Raw genomic sequence first — 12,378 nt, forward strand, 5'->3', positions numbered from 1 at the left:
CAGGCCAAGCGAGGACAGACTGCCCCCGGCAGGACAGACTCCCCTCTGCGTCGTCTGAGCCGCACGACGAGCGCGGGTTTAGCGCTCCGCGGCGTTGCGGTCACGCGGTAAGGACAGCCCCGGGGACGCTGGCACCGCGACGCCTGCACCGTAGCTTTTCCATTGCTTATTCCTGTCCCGTGGAGCCAGCTCCTCTGTGAAGCAAACTGTGAAGAACGGGGGGATTAAAAAACCTCTTGGCGCTCATGTCCTTGCTGATGAGGGCTGAGCGCGCGCTGGTGTTCCCACGAGCGTCTGTCAGCGCAGCCCGTCTCCTTGCTCTGCTTCCTTTTCTTCTGCCTTTCGTGGGGGGAAATGTTTATCCGGCTCGGAAAAGTCCCTTCTCTGAGCTCCGCTCGCAGTTAGCAGTGCCGGCGGGGAGCAGAGGGGAGCGATCCCGGAGCTGCGAGGGCGAAACCTCCGGAGCAGCCCCCGCGTTCCCGCTTCGCCGGACCATCGAGCTGCTCGGCTGCTGCACAAGCGCAGTGCCAAAGCCCGATACAAATTTTGAACATGTGGCCTCAGAGGAGGGTACAGAAAACGCCAGGGGACCATCTCCCGTCCCAGAGGGGCCTCTCCAGCGAAACGCGGCTCTTTGATATATTCCCCTTTTAAAAACGACAATGACAATGGCAACTTGTCTGTTAAACCTGGGGAGATACCAGGCTTGGAAAACAGCGTGCCGACACAAACCTGGACGGGACATAACGGAACCAGCTCTTGGGCGCGCTTCGTCCTGCCGCTCAGTCAGGTGGCAGAACGACTTCTACTGGTGGCCAAGCGTGTGGGTCTGGCGGGCAGCGGGTGCTGCGCCTCTGCCAGGGCCAGGGCCACCACCGCTGCCACCACCGCTGCCACCGCCACCGCCACCACCGCTGCCACCGCCACCGCCACCGCCGCTGCCACCACCGCCGCCGCCACCGCCGCCGCCGCCGCGCGCCCCAGCCTGCCCGCACCGCCGGCGCACCGGCTCCCGCTGCCCCAGCCCGAAGCCCCTCCGGAAGGCCAGGCCGCCAGCTCGTCACCGCTGCTCCCGTCCTCGGTGCCCATTTGCTACATATATATATCTGCACACAGAACAAGTCCTGTGCCTCTTTCCTTCTCTTTCAGTGCACTTCCTTCCCTCCTTCCTTCCTTCCTTCCTCCTTCCCTCCTTCCTCCCTCCTCCCTCCCTGCTTCCTTCCTTCCTTCCTCCTTCCCTCCTCCCTCCCTCCCTCCCTGCTTCCTCCCCCCCTCCCTTCCTTCCTTCTCTCACGCTTCCTCTCTCCCCTTCCCTTCCGGGCTTTAGCTGTAACCTGCACATACGGCCCCACCAGAGCACCAAAACCCGTATCCTTTGGCACGAGCGAGGCTGTTTTCACTTGGACCTGTCCCAAACTGCAGCGACTGTTTTTGGCTCCTTGGGGACTAATTCCTTAAAGTTACGGGTCACTGTCACCAAGCAAAGCCGCGTTCCCAGTCTTGCGCAGAAGCCAACTGCAGCGCTCTGAGCCTGAAAACGCTCAGCTTAGCTGCTCTGGGGGAGGAAAGCAGTTGAGCGGGATGAGTAATACGGCTAGTAATGAAGAAGCTGTCTGATCAGAATTAACACCTGGTTCTTGTCAAGGCCAATTCAATATTGCGTTTTGAAATGAAAATTTCAGAGCACAAGGGGAATAAGAACAAAAGTCATCCTGCATCTGTCAGCTTGGACTGCTCTGGCACCTGCTAAGACCAATAGATGTTTTCATAGAGAGATGGCAGGGTCTGAATAACAAGACATAATATCTGTATACAACTGGTACCAGCTACGCTGGAATCATTTTGCCGTGTGGAAGAGTAAATGTTACAGTTCTATGGAAAAAATGTCAGTTAAACTTGGTTCTCCATCAGGTGATGCTTTGAAGAAGCAGGGCTGGGCTTCGTTTCTAAAGCTCTTAATACGATAGGTAGCTTAGAAGATGAGCAGGGGCATTTGAGAAGGACTGAACAGTTTCTAATCAAAACCGGTTTTGTTCCCATGCAGATGCAGAAAAGGAGCAGCTGCAGAGAAATGAGCTGGGTTCTCTGGACTTCGGCGGGTGCAAGCTGCGGGACCGTGTGCTCCTTACTGCTTAATCAAACTTTATACAACTTAATGACACTTAGCAATTAGCAGGGTCTAGTTTAAACCCACTTCTGGAAGCCATAGTTTTCCTCAGAGCTCCTCCAGGCTTCCTATGGGAGACGATGTGCAAATGTCAGCTCCCCAGCTCCCCGCTGGCCCACGGAGACCCGGAGGCAGGGAACTCGTTGGGAATCTTATGTAATATTTAACAGACTTCCTGAACTAATTAAGCATATTACTTTATATAGAAACTAACATATCTCTAATATGTATCAAAGTTTAATTCCGTTTAATTCATTACTGCCACTCAACGTGGGGCCCAATTCTCCTCTCTCTGACAAGGGGCAACCACGTGGACTCGTTGTGTGCAACGGGGAGGAGAACGTAGCTCTTCCAGATGAATTCCACGTGGAAATGTAATGGCAATTTTGCTCTTGTCTGACTATTCGCACTAGTGTGGCTGAAAGCAGAAGCTGTTCAAAAACCCTCAGATAGGTGTTCAGTGTAAACTGGAGTGTCCTTCAAGCACAATATTTGAGGAGCTTCTCTGAAAGTCAAAGTTTGGACTCACAATCTGGTATTTATTCCATCAGCATACTTGGCTGCAAAAGCAATGCAGCACGGAAGAAGAGCTAGTCCTCCAGAGCCCTGAAGAGCAGAAGACAAACGCGATCTTTGTGGCTGAGATCAGAAACCAGCTCCAAAAATTCTTAGCTTCAGGGAAATCAGCAGTCTATCTAGTTTTTAGTTTGGCTGATTTGACCATTTGACTTCTCCAACACCCTGATAATGAAGCCTGTTGCCTCCAGGCTGCTGGACAGGGTCTAGCCGAGGGGCTGCAGACTCGTTGCTGTGCTCGAGCTATTGGGTGGCCTCTGCGAAACAAACTGACAGAGTCTATCCAGACCCGAGGGACAGCAACCTCCTTCACCCAGACACCATCCTTCCTCCAAGTCCCTCCTCCACGTAAACAGGGTCATGTCTGCTGCTTCAGGTTGGGCACATCTCTTTGGGATGGGGGACTTCGCCTGAGACCCGCGAAGGTCCAACAGCTTCATAGTCCGTTAGCGAAGTGCGTTTCCATCGAAGGAAGATAACCTTCGTTGGAGGAGTGAACCGTGTCCGTCTGCTCTTCCAGCCTCATCAGCGCTCCTGCCGAGCCGCAGCGGCGCGTCCTCCTCCTGCCCTTCTCCTGAAACTCGCCTGGGGAGGGATGCTGCCTCCTCAGCCCGCCCGTTTCCCTCCGAAGCCCGAACGGTGTTTTGTGGTCTGTGGGGCTCCAGATCAGTTTAATCTAGAAAGAACTCCATCTGCACAAGGATTTTCCATGACTCCTGGCTTTTCTAATACAAATCTCTTTCTAAACCACGTCTCTGGCTGCTTGCGACAATGCCGAGCCTGCCCTTAGATCCGACACAGGCAGATGGAAAATGTATTTTGCATCGAGCCTCTGTGTGCCTAATGTATTCTCCTCTATTAGCTCTTGCTCTAGGTCCTGATCTCTGGTTCCTCATCTTTTCAGGCTTCCTTTTGATGTTGTTATAAGCCAGCAGAGACTAATAGCGAGTGCGTCAGGCATCTCGCTCCAAAAGCCTGGGAAAGAGGGATTAAAAGGGACCAGTGGCAGGAGAGAGCCGAAGCATTTAGGAGGCATCAGCTGCAACGACGCTCAGGGCGTTTCTGCCTGTGGTGGTATCTGCTCACGTCCTTCTTCCAAGCATGGAAACACGCTCCTGGCGTACGAGGAGCCTCGCGCCTTGTCCGTCCCTTGAACCTCATCCATCCCCTGGTGCCCCCAGCCCCTCGCTCCCGGCTCTGTCGAGGCGTGCACCTCCGCCTCGGGCCGTTTCCCCCTTTTCTTGGTCTTGTGCCATGTTTCAGCCTCCTCCGCCAGCACCGTGCAGCGCGACGGAAGAGGGAGGGAACGCAGAGCACGGAGCTAAATGAACCGGCTTTGCTCGGGTCCCAGAGGAGCTGTCCGGACCGAACCGCGCTCCGGCGGGGTGCGAACCCCTGTGCGCAGAGGCCGTGCCGGGGCCGCGCTGGGCGGCTTTTGAAAGAGCCTTGGTAATTCCACCGGTCAAAACGCACCACGTCCCGCCAAGGCTGTTTCCAGCGCCCCGCTGGCGGATCCTGCCTGTCTGCAAGCAGGTTGGGAACAACAGGGGAGCGAGTCTAAACCACGTTTCATGGGATAGCTGGTGTTTAAGAATACTACGGCATTGTTTTAAGGCCCTTCACCCGTTTCAAAGCAAATCTGAGTTTGCATGTATGAAAATGGGCTCATACATTTGCAGGCATCGACATTGAAATGTGCGATCTCCCAAGCACGTCGCAGCCCCTTTTTGTGCACCGGCACCCTATTTTGAAAAACGGGTCCTACGAGGACACCCTGTAGTGAGCAAGAAGTGAAAGCTTTCGGGAAAACACACGGGCTGCCCTTTAGAACAGCCAGACTTCGAAAAGTCTCAGCAAATCATGGGACCTCTCGAAAACAAGGAGAAAATATTCCACAGTTTTCCTTTAATTCAATTGTCTTGATTAAGACTTTTTTTTTTTTAAATGATGCTGATTTTAGCAGCTCCGAGCGGATGAAGCGGCTCTGCCTGCCCGCCCGGGTCCCACGGAGGCAGAGCGGTGCGGAGGTCGGACGAGCAGGGCTGAGGGGCTTTCGGGCACGTGCTTCGCGCAGCCCTTCCCTGCAGGCTCGGGGCAAGCGTCCGGCACGGCGCGGGGACAGCGAAGGCAGAGGACTGTGCCGCTAATTGCTGGGCTGCAATTATCTGCCATTGTGCAGAAGTTCTGCCAGCTCTGCCTGGCTTCTCTCATTAGCGTCGGGTGGGAAAACACTTCCCTGCATCACTGCTCCGTCTGCGTCATTATCCGCACGCGGAGCAGCTCGAATCCGCCTGCCCTGGGGGACAAGGGGAGACGACCTTCCCCCGGGCAGTGGGGCACCGCTGAAGAAGGCGCAGAGGCAGGATGCAAACCTCCACAGGCCGGCTCCGCTTCTCCTGCGCTGCCCATCGCTTGCTGGAGGCAGAGTCCCACATCCCAAAGAGCCCCAGGACCTCAAAGCTCCCAAAGCACTTTGCAATTGGAGGCTGATTTTCCAAAGCATCCGCTCCAAGCGTTGCACTATCCCTGCGGCATGGCTGACACGGAGGAGGGAGGGAGGGCTGCAGCGCGGTGGCACCAGAAAGCCAGTTTTGAAATGTGCCTCCTCGCCCCGTGCTGCGTGCGGTCATTGCGCGCTGACGTGCAGATGCAATCCTGGGCTTGCACAACCGCAGCGGCTGCATGTGCAAGAGAGATGCGGGAACAGATTTCTCCTCCCGGGAGGCCGTGCAAGGAGAAAAGATGGTGAAGAAGGTGCCAAAAAAAAAAAAAAAGTTGCATCCTGCCCAAAACGGGCTCCATAAGTGACGTGCGGCAGGGCAAAGCCTCTCGAATTTTACTGACGCACACAGGAAACAGCGTGAAGCCGAGCTGCTCCCTGCTGAAAGCGGAGACCGAGCTGCCAGGCTTAGCCCTGAGGTCTGGTTTGTAGCGCAGGGCGACCGCCGGCGCATCCCCGCAGACGGAGGCTTGCCGTCCCCCCTCGGCGGACGCAAGCGTCTCGGCGTTGGGAGCGGAGCCCGAGCGGCTGCGTGGAGCGGGAGAGGGATGAGGCAGCGGCACAAGGGAAGACCCTCGGGACCCCGGTGGCCCGCGCGCGCCGCAGCTCCAGGCAGATAACGGGCAGCGCCCCGACGACGGGAGGGCATTCAGCATTGCACGCCAAATCGTGTGAACGCCGGCTTGAAGAATAGATATTGCAGCAAAAAATCTGCCTTTGGGTTCTGAGTCATCGCTTCGTGCTCAGGATTTGGTCCACTGTATGTCCCGAATAATTATTAAGCAAGTCCTGACAGAATTTTTATTTACCCAGCCTCAAAAAGGAAGAGAAGAATCCTTAACAGTTGATTAGATCAGAAAAGCGTAATTTATTTTTCCGTAAGTGCTTTAGATGTAAGATCAATGGCTTGAGGTTGACTGACGGGAGCTGTTTGCAAAGACCTCAGACCTAACTGCACTCGGGCAATCACCCGGACTTTGCTTTGACTAATCCCAGACACCATCCCTCCGTGCGGGTGGGGGAGGCACCAGAAAATAGCAGTGCTTTGCATTGGAGAGTTGCTCAGCAACTGCCCCGTATTCTTTTTGAGTTGTCCTCGAGTACAGCGTCCTTTCTCTTTGATCTTCAGGTAATTTCTGTTGCTGCTGCTTCTCACAAAAAAAAAAGACAGACAACATTTTGAAAGAATTGCACCTCCATTTGCCACAATCTTTCTTTTCAAGCGCAGGTGAAGCCTGATGACACCAGGGAAATCAGTGCATCTCACTGCGGAGGGAAGGGAATTAAGGTCCATCTGCTCCGCCAGAGCCTTTCAGGGGGATCTGGGGAACCTGGGCTCCGACGGAGAGTTAGCCTCAGCTTCTGTACGTGGTCCAAACACGAAACTCAGATGCACAATAACGGCGCTTAGCTCTCGGCACTGAGCTGCCAAGCAGCCCATTTCGGGGCTGGCCGGCAGGGCAGAGGAGCCAGACTAGCGCTCCCGTTTTGGCAGCGTTCGATTACGAAACAGCATGGGGCGATTTGTCCAGGGAAGACAGCGCCAGAGCCAGGATTTCTCGCTCTGCTGCAACCCCGCAGCCCCCACCTGCAAAACACCGAGTCACCACATGCAAAAAGCCCAGAGAAGAAAATAGCTCATGAATGTAAATACCATTTGCAAATATGAGTCAGGAGCATTTTTCCCCAAATCTCCAGACGTCAGAGTTGTGCAGCAGCTGTCAGTCACGTGCACTAAAACCGGGACAATTTGGCAAAGACCAGCACAGGCACCGCTGGAGGAGACACACCAGCTCCCGAGCGGGTTGCATCCCGGCTGGAGGAGGGCAGCGAGGGAAACGAGCAGTTTCACCATTTCCCCTCCGTCTCGGGGCAACCGCACTGGGCAACCGCTTACACAGGCCCCAGCTGCAGAACCGCAAGCAGGGGGAAAACTGCCTTTTTGCACCCTTTTCCCGGTGGTGGGTGGCAGAAAGCAGCCGGTTTGTTTTGCTGGCGTTGGGGCAGGCACCACACAGAAGTCTGAAAAATGTCTCCTGAGACTTTTAGTGCAAATCGACTCCAAAAGCAACAGAATGAGGTGAATTTCATTTCTATGTCTAGTAGAAATCGGAGCTTGAAAGGCCTAAAAATAAACTTTTCTTGCCTGGGGAATTCTAGCCTGGCTTTGTAACTCATGGTGCTAGAGATTGTTGCCTTCATAATTTAAATGTTGGATGGGTATAAAATTACTCATGTGGGAGTTATTCAATTTCTGGTAAGTACATTGACATCAAAGAGCGGCTGCGCGTACAAAAGGCAGGAAAAACCTTTCCACTTCTGCTTGCCCGAAGCGGGACGAACACGTGCAGCCTTGCAGGGCATGTGGCTGGGAGCAGAAAAGTCTTTTTTTCCTACCGAAAACCTGACAAAGTTGACCACGGCTGCAAGGGCAGTTGCGTCTCCTCTGACCCAGGGCATCGGGCGCTGCTGAACTAATTCCTCCTGGGGTTGGAAAACCGTCCCGCGCCGATCCGAGCGCCGCCGGGGATGGCGACAGCGACGGCACCGGCTCGAGCATCGCTTCGCAGCTATTGCATTTGGTCACCGCGCTCCCACGCGGGGCGGGTTTTGGGGACACGCTTCCCGGGCTCCCGTTTCTGGGGATGAGGCCTCTTCCCCCGTCGGCCGCCCGGCGTGCCCGGTGTGAAAATGGGGACGAGGAGGGATTTTCTCCTTCTTTCGCTGGCAAGCGGGAGAATGGCAAATGCAGCCGAGCTGCCCGGAGCACTGGCGACCTCCAGCTTGGCAGGTAGCTCCGTTAAGGTAACGAACCCTGTTCCTCCCCAGTGCCCAGCCTGGGTCCATCTTACTTTCCGACCACCAAATACGCGCACGGAGTAATCAAAATGATTCACAGTGCTTTAATACCCACAGTATTGCTGTCCCGTCCCCCACGACCAAGCCCCTTCTCCACCGCTGACAGCCGTTCTTCCACCTAATAACTTGTTTTCTCCCGTTTTCTGAAGGGCTCCCTCAGACAAAAATAATGCGGAACACGTAAGACATCATTGCGAATATCAGTGAAGGGTTTTCTTTTCCCTTCTGCTCCCGGTTCCCTTGCCGGGCTAAAAGCAAATGCAGTCAGCTGGAGCGGCCGCCGCGGCCGGGGGGGGACACGCCGGATTGCCGCGGTCGGGGACTGCTCCTCTGCCAGGCTCCGGGGCCGGAGCCAAACTCCCGGCTCAAACGGGGACGGGATTTGATCTTAGCGTTCACACTCAAGCATTCTGTCTATTCGATTACTTGCTTTTGCGGAATTTTGTGATGAGACCCTTTTTACACTTTCTCTTTGAAACCCATCTGCAGGACCGGTACCGCTTGTTTCTGGAAGTTTTAGATGATAATTTTCTCGCACACGAGATGGTGCAGCGACATGAAATTAATCCGGATCTTATTTTTGAGGGACGTGGGTGAATTAGTAGTTACTAATTAATTTGTTCTAGTGGTTGCCTAGGGACCAGTGACCAGCATTTTGTCACATTCAGCGCAGGAGACTGTCCCAGCAAGGAATATAAGCATATAAATATTGGTTTGGATCAAAGGTGGATCAGAGGTGCAATTTTCCAAAGCTAAAGAAAATTACAGGCCAGATTGATTTGCAACAGCCCATAGTCCATGAGTAAAAGCGCTTACAGGCTGCTACACCCAGGTCTTTCTGCAGGTGTTAGAGGCCGGTACCCTACCACCAGCAGTAGCACTAAAATCCAGGGATTTTTAACAAAAGTGCGGAGCTGAACTGGCTGGAGCCTGTCCCCGGTGCTGTGCCGGGAGGAGGCGGCACTGGGGCGCCAGGGCCGATGTCCCCGTCCCGTGCGGCCCCGAGGTGTCACCTGGAGGTGTCCTCAGAAACACCCGGAAAAGGCACAGAAATGGTTCGCTCTGCTGCTCCGTCCGCGACGCAGACAAAACGCAGAGGGAGCTGGCGCTGCGTTTGGGGAACCACGGTGCTACCGAATGAATAGTAGCTAATTCAGGAAATCACTTCAAAATTAATTTACCCAACAACAGCAACACATCCATGCTGCTTGGGCAGCAGGAATACGTTCGACTTCCTGACTTCGCAGGGCGGCTCTCCATGGACAACGTCCCTTTGGCAAGGACTGGGAAGAACATCCCTTCTTCCCGTCTGGAGCGCGCCCATCCCGGCGCCGCTTGCGACGGCGAGGTCCTGGGGACGGAGGTACCGTCAGGGGAGCGGGTTTCCGAACGTCGGGGGCTCTGGGATCCCTTACGGCGCTTCCCAAGCCCTGCACAGATGTCTGGGGATTAAAGTTGGGAGTCAAAACTCATCCGTCCCAACGCACCCTGCTGTGGGGGTGCAAGAAAACCGTGGTCCAGCATCCCAGGGAGGGGAGAGGGGACGTGGATCCGGCCTGGTTTCGCTCCCCTGTCTCAAGGCAGAGCACAACCCCCGTTCGCCTCCACGTGGTTCCCGGAGCCAGCGCTGCCGCTGCCAAAACTCACATCTGGAATTAGAAGAATTCGAGTTTCAGCAGAGAGTAACGTTTGGGAGAAAGCACGCTTTTTAAGGCGCTTGCTTGCTTGCTGTGGAAAGCCCCTTGTGTATTCAGGGGCCAGCTCTCACACTTTTAAAACTCTGACTGTGTAGATTTGACTGACCGTGCAGATTTTCAAAACTTTGTTTTATGCTGCAGAGAGATGGCTCGGAGCCTGAGCTGCCGCGAACGGGCGCAGCTCCCAGTGAAATTATCCCTGGAGCGCAGGATACGCCCTGTTGCGCGCTTTCCTCTCCGTGCCATTGCAAAGAGCATCCTTATTCAGCCTTTTAACAGACTGGCTATTTCTACTTAGCAGCTTTTGCCTTATTGTTTATGGATTCCTCTTTCTCTTGAATTGCTTTTCTTCAAGCTTCTGGTTAAAATCCACGCGCTTTCAGTGTTACCATGTTCTTCACTAAAGCCTTATCAGTATTACTATTGTCTGATTTTTAATGTGTTTTTTATATTCAACAGATTTATATGACGCACAACTTATTCACTCTACCTTCCTTTTTTTTAGTGCCAGGAGCTCAGAATATGGTATTACAGGGAACAGAATTTCTAATATATATCTTGCAAGACGGGACAGGCTATAGGAGGAAATCTTTATTATTCAGATTGTGCGTGGGTGGAGGGAAGAAAGCACCAAGCAGAATACTGAAACTCAGAAAACATATTGGCGTCATGCAAACATTTGGGTGTTGCACATTTTGCGCAGCGGTGCCTGGCTCGCTTTTAGCTGAACGCAGCCTCCTCCGAGCCGGGAAGCGGGAGAGCCCTCCACTGCAAGCTCTTTGAGGCAGAAAGTTTCTTTTTATTCCGTGTTTGTACAGCCTCCAGCACGGCACGACACTAATATCGCACGGGCGTGCCGTCTCACTGTCAGAATAATCATGATTAATATTTAACGAGGAAACGGCACCGCTCCATTGAACAGGTGGTGCAAAACGCAGTATCCGCCCGCGGCCGGAGGCAGAGCGCCGTGTCCGGCTGGTGTCTGCCCCGGCCGGGCGAGCACCGGCTTCTCGGCGGAAAGTACCCCCGATGCGTTAACCAGGCACGGGCGGCTGCCCCTCGCCTTCGCCGGCTCCTGCAGCGGGGCCGGGAGCTCCCCCACGCCGCCTACCCCGACCCGCTTCCCTCTGAGTGCACCGAGCGTCTCGCTGCTCCATGGATTTTGCAGTTAGTGACAGCGTATTTAATCAGTCATTTTGATACTTCAGGGCTGATCTGCCCAGGGTGATACTTTGGGGCAGCGACTGTGCTTTTAATTCACACCCCGCCTCAATCCAAATTAACTTTCAAGTGTAGGCAAGCCCCAGACTACAGGGTGCCGCTGTTTGCAGACAGGAGCGGGAGCGCTCCCATGCATACTCCGCCTGCGGCGTAAGGCTGATGCCGTGTCTTTGAAAGTCTCTCTAATACGAAGGGGAAATGCAGGATTTGTCAGGGGATTTCCTATGCGCTGGGGTGGCTCAGGCAGAGCTGCGTGCGGGGAAGGGCCGGTCTGCTCTGCAGATGTGCCGGCGTGCGGGTGTGCTGCTGTGCAGGCATGCAGATGTGCAGGTGTGCAGATGTGCGAGTGTGCTGGTGTGTGGGTGTGCAGGCATGCAGATGTGCAGGTGTGCAGGTGCAGATGCTGCGACTCCAGGCAGGAGATGCTGCAGCACTCGCAAAATAAATGTTTTCTGTTTTGAAGCTCGCTGGCTGGGAGTCATCGCTGGAAAAGAGCAGCCGGTCGCAGAGGTTAGCGCTTGCCCACACTTGTTGCGGCTGGAGCGGCTGCCTCGGTAGATTGGCTTATTTGGAGGAGGAGAGGAGAGACATTTGTCTCTGCTCACATACAGCCGGTGAAAAATGATCGGTGTTTTTGCTGTAACAGGCCGCGTTTTGAGGGATTATCTCTGGATCGCAGGATTCATTGTGTTTTGTTTCTCCATTTTGCCCTTCCTTATTCTGCTGCAATTCAGGTTTTGTAAATCTGCTGCAGCGACAAGGTTTTCCTGGAATGGTTCTTCAAGCAGTTTGCATTGCTCCACAGCACCTGAATAGTTGGCTTCCTTATAGGCAAGGTTGATAGTTACACCTAGGCATGAGACAGTTGCTCAATACTTTCCACTGTAAAACCCCATTTTAATTACTTTTTAACATTGCAAAACTTTTGCCAGCGAGGCAAAATTTTCCATGTCATCTCCTGTTAAAGGCACCTACTTGTTCCCCTCACTGCCAACATGAGAGGGAGACAAACGAAGATCTAGATTCTTGTCCCTGTCCTTTTTTTTTTTTTTAATTCCAGAGAGTAGAACATCCTGAACATTTTACAAAGGAAGAACTTTTCAGTTAGCCTTGTTTTTGTAAAGCATGGGCATTTATCTCAAATGCTCAGAATAAGCCTGGGAGAAAGATTTTTGTGGCAGGTTCAGCACTTGTATGCCTTCAGTTAAGATCTGAAAAAGCTGCCACAAATTGAGTATTCCTTGGTCATCTAATTGGCAGATTTCTCTTTCCGTGAGCCACTCCGAGAACTCATCCATATCAGCTGCTTAATCATGACCGAGGCCTGTTCAGGCTTATTTATGTGCAATACTTTATGT

Source organism: Apteryx mantelli, chromosome 18, assembly GCF_036417845.1.
Source record: "Apteryx mantelli isolate bAptMan1 chromosome 18, bAptMan1.hap1, whole genome shotgun sequence".
Lineage (NCBI taxonomy): Eukaryota > Metazoa > Chordata > Aves > Apterygiformes > Apterygidae > Apteryx > Apteryx mantelli.